The sequence below is a fragment of the Hyperolius riggenbachi genome, chromosome 11 (genome assembly GCF_040937935.1).
Source record: "Hyperolius riggenbachi isolate aHypRig1 chromosome 11, aHypRig1.pri, whole genome shotgun sequence".
Taxonomy (NCBI): domain Eukaryota; kingdom Metazoa; phylum Chordata; class Amphibia; order Anura; family Hyperoliidae; genus Hyperolius; species Hyperolius riggenbachi.
The window spans coordinates 181684345-181696351 of NC_090656.1; positions in this window are offsets into that span (position 1 = coordinate 181684345).

The following is a 12007-nucleotide window of genomic DNA, read 5'->3' on the forward strand; positions in this document are numbered from 1 at the left end:
ACCCCATAGAGAATCTGGGGTATATTGTGAGGAGAAAGTTGAGAGACGCAAGACCCAACACTCTGGATGAGCTTAAAGAGAATCTGTATTGTTAAAATCGCACAAAAGTAAACATTCCAGTGTGTTAGGGGACATCTCCTATTCCCCTCTGTCACAATTTCGCCGCTCCTCACCGCATTAAAAGTAGACAAAAACAGTTTTAAAAAGTTTGTTTATAAACAAACAAAATGGCCATTAGACCAGGAAGTAGGTTGATGTACAGTATGTCCTGTCCACACATAGAAAATACATCCATACACAAGCAGGCTGTATACAGCCTTCCTTTTGTATCTCAAGAGATCACTTGTGTGTTTACCTTCTGTCCCCTTCAGCTCTCTCCCACTGAATACTAGTGACAGGCTGTGAGGCTGATCCTTTCTTCCTGTCTGTAATTCCTCCATATGTGTCAGCCCAGCTCCTTTCACAGCCTAACAGAGGAGGATTTTTATCCAGCTCTCTTCTATCACTGATAAGATAGCAGACACGCTGCTGGCTTATGTAAATAACTCACACACTGAAGTGTGCATAGAGGGGGAAGTGCATAACAGACCAGCACAGAAGAGTTGGCAGCCTTCCAGACACACCGACAAGTCTGACAGGGTAAAGATACATTGATTTATTAGAGACAGTTATAGTAGAAAGTGCTGTAGTAAGCCAGAGCACATTAGAATAGGTTTAGGAACTTGTAGGATGGTAGAAAAAACGTTGTAATTTTTGTTACGGAGTCTTTTTAAGGCCGCTATTGAAGCATCCAGGGCCTCCATAACACCTGAGCAGTGCCACAGGCTGATTGCCTCCATGCCACGCCGCATTGAAGCAGTCATTTCTGCAAAAGGACTCCCGACCAAGTATTGAGTGCATAACTGAACATAATTTATTATTTGAAGGTTGACTTTTTTGTTTTAAAAACACTTTTCTTTTAATGGTAGGATGAAATATGCTAATTTTTTGAGGTTTGGGTTTTCATGAGCTGTATGCCAAAATCATCAATATTAAAACAACAAAAGGCTTGAACTACTTCAGTTGTGTGTGTAATGAATCTAAAATATATGAAAGTAATGTTTATCAGTACATTACAGAAAATAATGAACTTTATCACAATATGCTAATTTTTTGAGAAGATCCTGTAGATAGAAGAGCATGGTAGAACTACAAAGCCCAGCAATTCACTGTGGCCTTTATGCAGTGTGTAACGCACACTGACCAATAACAGATACAGTAACAAGCTAAGCACAGCTTATGATAGACAGTGCACTGGCTTGCTTGAAATATAAATGGAAGCATATAGTAGAACTACACAGCCCAGCAATGCCTGTGGCCTATATTTGCAGTGTGTAACCACACAGACATAACAATTACAGATACAGTTGGAAGCTAAGCACAGCTTATGATAGTGTGCTGGCTTGCTTGCAATATAGATAGATGCATATAGTAGAAATACACAGCCCAGCAATGACTGTGGCCTGTATGCTGTGTGACCAGTGTCTCACACACACAAAAAACAAAACAAATAGAACAATATGAGCCCTCAAAAGGACTTTTTCAGGGTGCTTTTAGCAATCAGCAATACACAGAAGTGCCTAGCTAACTGTCCCCGTCTCTGCAGCAATGTCTCTCCCTTCCACTCACTACAGCAGCAGCACCAGACTGAAAACATGGCCGGCACTGCTGCCTTCTTATAGGGCGGGGGGGGGGGGTCTGTGGGTGAGTACAGCCTGAGTGGCTGCCATGTGTCTGCTGACTGTGATGTAGAGGGTCAAAGTTTAGCCCAATGACGAGGTATGAGGGCGGGTCTAACGCGAACAGCTGAATTTCGCTTAAACTACCCACCCGGCGAACCTTTCGGGCCATCTCTAATTACCAACATGGCACCAGTGAAGAGCTTATACTGTGTTTCTCATCGGACCTCTCCTGTCTTGCAGCTCTGGTGTGGTTGCAACCTCTCCATTCCCAAATGCTATGGCCTGTAAAGTTGTGCAATAAGGTACATCCTTTATGTAGAAGCACTGCAGTTGCAGAGCTGTCACAATTTCAAAAGAGCACCGGTCAGTTAAACTTTATGGTGATCAGTATCAGGGGAGTTGCTAGGGTCCTAAGAGTTCTGGGGTACTTTTGGGCACCCCTAGAATAGATCAGGGGCATGTGCCACTGATCTTTGGGGCTAGCAACGCCCTGATCAGTATCATTATCGGTCACAAAGCATTGGTAGGTGTCGTACTCTCAATAAAGCTACGTACACAAGCTAGTTTAAACTTGGCTGGGGCAGCTGATAAAAACTGCCTCAGGCATAATGTTGTGTGTGTACGGTACACTCCTGACATGGCTTAACCTCCTTAGCGGTTATCCTGAGCTAGGGTCAGGGCAGAAAACCGCAGCTAAGAGCGGTGATCCCGACCTCTGCTCGGGGTAGCCGCTGGAGGCTGAATGCTGAGCGATGCACGCAGTGGGAGCGTTTCTACATACCTCCTGGGGATCCCGACGTCGGATGGCATTATTCTTCCTCTCCTCCGGTGCTCTGCTTCCTGCTGGCGAGATCGCTGGCTGTCATGACCATAGCCGGCAATTTCACTTTAGAGTTGCAGCGCCACCTGGAGGATGGAGGCTTAACTGCAGCGTTGGAGCCAGGGAGGTGAGTGATTGCTGGGCTGCTGCAGATCTCCCTAGCAGCATGATTTTTTTTCCAGGTTTTATGGTCTGAAAGGGCACAAAAAAATTGCACCGCTTTTAGAGTCTAAAATCCGGAAAGAAACAGAACGCCAATGGGGTTAAAGGTCCAGCATGGCAGATCTTTAGTGATGTCTGACACGTGACCTGAGCAACCCCGGAGTGCATTTTTGTTCCACTTACCTTGCCCTGCGGAAACCACTCTGTCATGTATTGCATGGCATCCCTCACCCCCATTCTTTTTCAACCGATGCATCACTAGCTCTAGGCTAGTGTACAGAAATTTATCCTGAATTGATGTCTGAGGAGTCAAGTCCCAATCTCAGTGGGCAATGTTTTTTTTACATGCATGTCTCATTATGGGCCAATGTATAAAGCTGCATTAATAGTTAAGGTAATTTTGATATGTAATTCTAAAGCTGCAATTTTTCTAATTCCAAAGATTAACCGGATCCGGACCGACTCAGTACGAATCTACGTCCAGCAGGTGGTGCTGCACCCCTGTCTGGACGTAACTCTACGTTGCATTGACTGCGCATACCCGCCGTCTACCGCTGATCACACCGCTCTGTCCCCACCGCAATTTGCTCGCCCTGCCGTCTCTATGAGAGCAGTTTTCATTGGCTCCTGGCCCTGTCATCACTGTAAGCCAATCCCATTGGCTTACATTGATTGACAGGGTCAGGAGCCAATTAAAGCAGCTCCTGACCGGTGCACAGCGCTCTGCCCTCATAGAGATGGCAGAGAGTGGAGCCTGCGGCATGGACAGAGCGGCGTGACCGGGGGGAGTGGCGGATTTACGTCAGGAAGCACCCTTTTACTGTACCAGCAGCCTCTGGTCCTTGAGGGGGCAGAGGTTGCTGGTACCAAAGTGGTTAATACTTTGCTGGTGCCACCTCTTATTACCATTGGTATTCAAATTTGTAAACCTGAATTATCCCAACCAGCACACTTCAGCACCCGAGCAAGTTGACAGGGTCAGGGGGAGTTCGCTTACTTGCGCTTTACATAACTTTGATACTTCCTCCTTGTAATCTGGTGACCCTGTCCGTTTGCTCTGGTGCTGAAGTGTGCTGTTCAGGATACTTCCGGGTTTGCCAATTCAATATCCCAGATCTGAACACAAACACCGCCTCCCACCCATTTTGCCAGAAATCTTTTCAAGTCAATGGGAGCTGTAGAAGAGTTAGAGCTTGGCAGAAGGTGACGGCTCTGCCTTTCAGGGTATGATCTTCCGTCAACACCCATTCATCAGTTTAAACCATATTTTTCAGTGTGTAAACTATTCATCCCCCCTCCTCACTGGTGAGACAGGTCACATGGTGTATAACATGTGCAGCCAATTGAGGTTTGCAGTTGCACCTGCACAAGAAGCATCACTGCATGTGGCAGCATTGTTTTCTCCTTCTGTAAAAAGATTCCCGCCTTTACTGGTACCAATAAAATATATTTTGAATTACCCAAATTGTCGTACATCTGTGAGGCAACCTTCCTTTTTTACTTTTATTTTTAAAGTGACACTGAAGCGAAAACAAAATTCATTCTATGTGCAGTACGGATAATTAATGGAACATTAGTAGCAAAGAAAATAGTCTCCTATTTTTATTTAAAGTTAAATAGCTTTTTTTTTTTTTTTTTTTTTAATTGGCTTCGCAGAGCAGAGCTAATGACCTTTTCAACTTTTCTCTTTAGGAAAAACCATAAACAAACAATGAATGAGAGACCGTTGAGATAAGAGCTTCAAAAGACAGTGCTGTCCACGACTTTTTTGGTCGCAGAGCTCAGTGAAGCTCTTTTGCATAGATAACTGTTATAAGTTTAACAAGATACCAAGTTTCTTAACTCTTCCTGTACTGGAAACAATATCAGACTTTTATCTGTGCTGCTAATGTTTTATTTCTTAGCTGTACTACACATATAAATTGTTATATCATAACTTTATTTTCAATTGAGATTATCTTTAAATGTTATGCAGTATCTATTGGAGTTGCAGCAACTCAGAGGGAGGTGTAATGCGGGGTCCAGCGATCACCGGATCCCCAAATTACTCTTATGTGCCTCACGCAGCAGAACATTGCTGCTTTGGGGGCGCCCATCGCTCTCCCCTTGGGTCACTTGTGTTTTGTTCTTTCTCTCCCAAAGGTAACTTCGTTACTCCAAATCTCCTCTTGCAGAATATCAGTAATGTTAGGCCGGGAAAACCCTTGCAGGGGCGAATCCCGCGGCTCCTAGGATAACATTGTAGTGTATTAGTGATCCTGTTTCCCGCATACAATTTTTGGCATTCATTCTGCGATTTTCCCAACATGGCAGAATACATTGTAATTGCAAGCATGCGTGTCATGTGGAAAAAAGCTCAAATCTGTGTGATTTGCGAACAAAATGCTAATGACATCCAGTTTCTAAGCTTTGGCCATAGGTGCCAAAACATGCATGATTCAAGTAAGTGTGTTCCCTGCCCTACTGATATTTTTCTATGAGATCCTGGAGCATAGATGACCCAGTGGTTCTTAATGTAATCACCATTAACTTTCTTGTGTTTCTCCACCCTCTGACTTTGTCTCCGTGCCCATGAACTATGTGCAGTGTTGATTGTATGAGAATGTAAATTGTCCAATTAACTGCATAGGGTAGGGGCAGGTGGCATTGCTTAAGAACTCCTACATCTGAGGGCTCCATGTAAGTTTTGCTATGGAGCTCTATGAACTCCTGCTATACCACTGGCTCTCCGCATCCCTTATTCTATACCTCACACTAACCTTCCCTAACCTCCCCACCTACATCTAACACTAACCCATCCCCCTACCAAAGTCTGTCCCTAACCCAGCTGATAGGTGTCACACTGCAGCAGATTCAGTGTTTTTGAATATATGGTAGCCGAACCCAACCGTGTTGATTTTTTTTTTGTGTGTTTTTTTTGTTTTTACCCCCACTGCCCCCAGAGTACAGATACACAACGGCTGAACTGTGAGCGCCATTTCCTAACCTCTGCCAGTAGCTCTGCCAGCATGTGGAGTTTGGTTACATAGTAGCGGAGCTCCAGGCACTGCTTACTCACCCAACCTGCTAGCTCTGCTGGTATCTGAAGTTTTGCTATTTAATTGCTGAACTACGGGCACTTAAATATAACGGCAACATCAAAGTTGAATAAATGCTATCTTTTGCCACTCAGTGACTGCCGAAACTGAAGAGGAAGTCCCAGCTGGACAATAACTTGAGGACTGTCCTGTGGGATTTTGGATTCCCTGTGACTTCACTGCCTATATACTGTGTAACACCATACATGGGCAGTGATGTCAGAGGAAACTCCTCTCAAAGTCCTGTGCTGTAGTCACTGCTATAAGTGTCCATCTGGTAGCTGTATGAAGATAATGCCGATTTGAAACTGCTCCTCTTCAGTGACATGGTTGTGACCAAAGCTACAAAATAGCCAATAGGGGACTGCATTAAAGAAGAAAAGAAAAAAGAAAAAATTAAAACAAATTTTAACCACTTCACCTCGAAGGGTTTTTCCCCTTAGTAAAAGAGAGCAATTTTCACCCGTCATCGCTCCTTCCATTCATTCACCTATAACTTTATTACTAATTATCACAACAAAACAATCTATACCTAGTTTTTTTCGCCACTGATTAGGCTTTCTTTGGGGGTACTTTTTGCTAAGAATTATTTTATTCTAACTCAGTTTTAATGGAAATAATATGAAAAAATTGAAGAAAATTCATTTAAAACATGCTACCGTAATTAAAACCCACACATTTTATTTGCCCATTTGTATCGGTTATTGCAACGTTTAACATTTTTCCCTAGTACAATGTATGGCGCCAATATTTTATTTGGAAATAAAGGTGCATTTTTTTCAGTTTTGCGTCTATCCCTAATTACAAGCCTATAATTTATAAAGTAATTGTAGTATACAGTTCTTGTATACATATTAAAAAAAAGTTCAGTCCCTAAGGTAACTATTTATGTATTTTTTTTAATAATAAAAAAAAAAAAAATTAGCCACTTCTGTACCACGTGGTTTTTTGCTGATCGGTGCTGCATGGGCTCTCCAGCCCACAGCACCGATCAGATAGCAGCCAGGCCAATCAGCCTTCCCCCCCCCTCCTTTTTTTCCCCACTAGGGGGATGTCCTGCTGGGGGGTCTGATCGCCGCCGGCTGCTTGCGCTCTTCAAAGCTCCCCTCCTCCCCCCTTCCTGGCCCCCTTCCCTCCCTCTCCCTCCCCCTGTGAGCGGCGCAGGACGGATTTCCATCCTGCGCCTGATGGGATAGGGTTTAGCCTATCAGATGCCGGCGATCCCCGGCCAATCAGAGGCCGGGGATCGCCGATCTCCTCTGCGGCACTGCTGCGCCGTATATATGTAAACACTGGGGAAGATCTTCCCCGTGTGTTTACATTTACCCTGCGAGCCGTGATCGGTGGCTCGCAGGGTGTTCACGGAGACACCCTCCGTGAACTGACATGGAACGGCCTCCATGGAATCCATTTCAGGATTCAGGGGCGTACTTAAGCGTACGCAGAATCCTGAAGTGGTTAAGGGAGTGTGGGAGGTCAGGGGTTAATTAAAAAAACAAAAAAAGGTAACTAGGGATGATTAACTGAAAAAAAGGATGTAATATTACAATTTGGCCACAAGATGTCCTCAGTGGTGACTTCAGCTTACCGTTCTATTAGTATGGAAACGGAAGCACTACGTGGACAGGATTTATGAATGGCAGAGCCGTCTGCATAGACTGCTGCGGCCATTCACAGGGGAACTTAGAGCCCCCCGTGCTCGGTACCGAGCATGGGGGGAGGGATGTAGTACCTACGCCCCTGCACAGAGTTGTTGCATCTTGCAGGGGCGTAGTTACTCGTCCCTGCAGAGGGGAAGTGGTTAAATGTAAAAATCATTGTGAAGGTATACTAATGGAAGAATTTTCTAGTGTTAGTTGTGGAGCAGATATACAGACATCAAACCAATGAACATTAATTTGGGTAATTGGAATGGTCAAAAATGCCGATTTTTGATTTCTAAAAAAATTTCTGCTTTACGATAAGTGTCTTTCCAATTCCACAGATTTCCATTGGAATCCGATTTTCCAATTGCAGAATGGTTTTTTTTATTGACAATTAAGTTAGTTAACTGTAAAAATGGGAAAAAAATGCGGAAACCATTTTTTTGCAGATGTACGCTATTATACAGAAGCCGCATTTCCGATTGGCAGCTGTGGTAAGTGCATTCTCTGCAGTAATTTCATTTCCACTGAAAAAGTTCTGCACTCTGTGAATGACCTTATATTTCTGAAGTCTTCTGATTGGCCTAAAATTACCACCGTAGTCTGATTTCCACAGAAAAATTCTGCATTCTCTGATTGGTCTAATGCTTCTGAGTTTTGTGATTGGGTTAAAATTTTCCAAATTTTAAAAGGTCCCAGGCGCTTCTCTGATTGGTCCCAGAGAAGCACCTATGACCTCCTCCTCCTTTAGTGGGCAGGGCTTTGGACTGAAGCTGGACATCGGGACACCTGGTAAGTATAATAAAGTTGTGTTGAAGAAAAAAGTGAACCACTAATCGGATGCACTGTACAGTTTACGCGAGGAAATGTGAGCGCGATCGCCCTAGGAATCACTGCACACAGCTCTGCTGCAATTTTAGTCCTAGACTAGTGAGTTCCTGCCCTTAGTTTTATTAAAAATTATCTGATTGTGCATAGGAGGCTTTATTATTAGCTCTCCATAGGTTGCATTATTTAGTGCAGTTATCCTAGATTTTATACCATTATATGCATTTTATGTCCTAGTTCTCATATGTGCTTAAAGTATACCCGTAACGAAAGAATAAACAGCCCTTCTAGGATACTTACCTCGGGAGGGGAAAGCCCCGGTAACCTTGTGAGGCTCCCCTATGTAGCCTTGGGGATCCAGCTCTGGCTCCCCTGAGACTTCCACTGATGAGCACTGTGCAGGCGCAGCAGCGTGCAGCAATATTTCCCTTCAGGGCTCCAGCACAGGTGCAGTAGCGGCTTTCCGATGGGTTCTGGTGGAAATAGCCAAGTCCGACCGGGTCCGGTCTATTGTTCAGGAGAGAGATGCCTACACAGTAGAGAGGACCTGGTGGGGCTTGACTATTTCCGCTGGAGCCCGATTGGAAAACCGTTCCTGGACCACGGTAGGTAAATATTTACCTCGCCGGTATTCGGGAGCTTCCAGCAGTGGATCGCCGGGGCGGAGAAGGACTGGGGAAGGCTCATTAGGATACAGAGGCTTCCCCCAACCAAGATAAGTACCCCCCAGGGGCAGTTTTTTTCATTACAGGTTTCCTTTGTTTCATTAAGAATGAGTTACTCAAGCAATCTGATTGTCCATAGGAGGCTTCAGTATTAGCACTGCATAGGTTGTATTATTTATTGTTGGTTATTCTGCATTTTATGCCATTTTACATGTCCTAGTTTTGTAAATTTCACTACAAACTAGTTACTCAAGCAATCTGATCACTAGAACTCAACTTATTGTGTTAAGTGCAGGTTATCCTGCATTTCATGCAATCTTATGCAATGTATATGTTCTTGTTCTGTATGTGTGCAGTTTGCCTCTTCAGGTTGATATAAAGAGCTAAATGGTTGCGCTGGTGAGGAATAGACAGAGATGGTTTAAGCTGTAATGGGGCCATAGGCAAGGTAGTACATTTGATGCCCACTTGTGGTCCAAGGGCAGGCAAGGTAATAGATTTAATGCCCACTTGTGGTCCTTTGGTAAGCTGAGTGGACTGGAGAAGAGGTCACAGAAGGTGGCAGGTGGGCCCCTTAACACCCACTAGGCCCCAAGCGCCTGCCTAGGTTGCCTGGTGCATGATCCTGCTCTGGGAATAGAGGTAAACCAAAACTTGCCTCTTTTAAAACTGTTTTTAGATATTTTATTGCGTTTGAATGCCTCACATCATCGAAATTTCTTAGGTTTCCTGCTCTATATCTCCCCCTACCTACTGCTTCCTTGCAGCTCATTCCCTCGCCTGACATATTTACGCTACCATTTCAACTGCGTTCAACCCCCACCCAACTCAATTGTCCTATCAACTAAACTGGATAATGTAACGATTGTGGAACTTCCTCCGTGATCAGCGCACAACGCGTGCGCTGACACGGTGGAAATCCTCCACAAGCGTATAATTGCAGGCACCCAGCAAAAGGTGCAACGCACCCGTAGAGGGAAATTCCTGTCGGCAGATGGTGCTGGGGAGTGCAGAGGAACCAATCCTCTGTACCTCCACAAATGCCAGACAGGAATTGTACGAAGCGCAGAACGCAATCGCAAGAGAAGCGATTGCGAATGAGAACGAGCAAAGGGACAGGTTGTATGTGTGTGCGCCAATCTAGTCGCCACCCCGCGACCGCGCACACACAACAGCAGATACGAAACAGAAACGCGATCGCGAGAGGTGCGATCGCCAGACGTGACACAAGGCAGATCAGAACAGAATACGAGGTTAGCAAAGGCACAGCAAATAATACAATGAGGAGATACGGAAAATAACAAACGCTAGCTAACCGTGGACACCGCACTCATTCGCAACAGTGCACGCGGTTATGCGCGGTCTCCACGTGATAAGCACAATAGAGACAAGCACGCCTAACTAACCATTGACAGTCAAACATGAAACAGAGGACGCGAGCGCTTGCTCAACGGTTACCTCACCGAGCCTCCAGCAAGCGCTCGTAGCAGACAAGACAAACACACGAAAACAGGAACAGGCGGGAGATAGGATCCACAGCACTAGCGAAAGTGACTAGCGCGATCCAGGTACAGAGTATCAGAACAGAATGATCCACAGCACTAGCGGAAAGTGGCTAGCGCGATCCCGGTAGACAGAACAGAAGGATCCACAGCGCTAGCGAAAAGTGGCTAGCGCGATCCAAGGAGACAGAACAGAAGGATCCACAGCGCTAGCGAAAAATGGCTAGCGCGATCCAATGAGACAGATCAGAAGAGATAGCTGGTAGCAACCGCTGCACCAGCTATACTCCAAGAACAGAGATCAGAACCATTTCCTGTCGACCACCGTTGGGACAGGACAATGGCAACAGAACAAACAGATAAGCAATCCTAACTGCACTAAGGAAACCTGCCTAGTGCAGTTTTCCAGGAATAACTCTAAGCAGAACTTCAAACAAAGAGCATGGCTTACACTCTCCAGAGTGTTTCACAGGAAGGAATCCATATGAACAGCCAAGCATTGTGGGACACACATAGTACTTATAGTACACGCCTCCAATGAATGTGGCCAGGCAATTTGCATGACAGCGTATGCAAATTCCTCAGCAAGCACAAGCTGCAAAACTGACAGAAGCTCTTCTTTCCAGAGTCCTGCAGCATGCAAATCTAAACAATGGTCAAAAAGCTGCCTCCTGCACAGGCAGCTGAGCAAATCATCACAGATAAGCAGACAGATGCTCCAAAAGGATAAAATATTCTAAAATGTTTAAAATGAGAGGAGGCGCAGGTGGACTTACCTCCTCCAAGCAGACACACATGTATTGTGTATATTCAAAAGTAACAACCATTTATTTACATACTCCAGAAAGTGCAAGTGCAACGCGTTTCGTGGGCATATCCCTCTTCATCAGACAATAGAGATGGAGCGTCAAACTCAGATAGGTTTGGTGCAAAGCTCAGCGCTAAAACTAAACAGTACTTCTACCTTCATCATGACCATCCCCATTCAACTTTCTTACACTCCCACTGTATTCACCTCTATCATCCCACTACCCACCTATTGTAATGCCTCTACCATCAATGACCCACTATTGCAAACACACACACACACACACACACACACACACACACACACACACACACACACACACACACACCACACACACACACACACCACACACCACACACCACACACCACACACCACACACCACACACCACACACCACACACCACACACCACACACACACCACACACCCCACACCCCACACCCCACACCCCACACCCCACACCCCACACCCCACACCCCACACCCCACACCCCACACCCCACACCCCACACCCCACACCCCACACACCACACACCACACACCACACACCACACACCACACACCACACACCACACACCACACACCACACACCACACACCACACACCACACACCACACACCACACACCACACACCACACACCACACACACCACACACACACACACAGTCTGTGGCCCGTCTTTTTAGTTTTGCTTCTTTAGTTCTTTTAGTGATCAAGTTCTCATCATTACTTGTCATTTAAATTCATAAATTTTCCCTTCCTTTTACATTCTCAAGCATAACC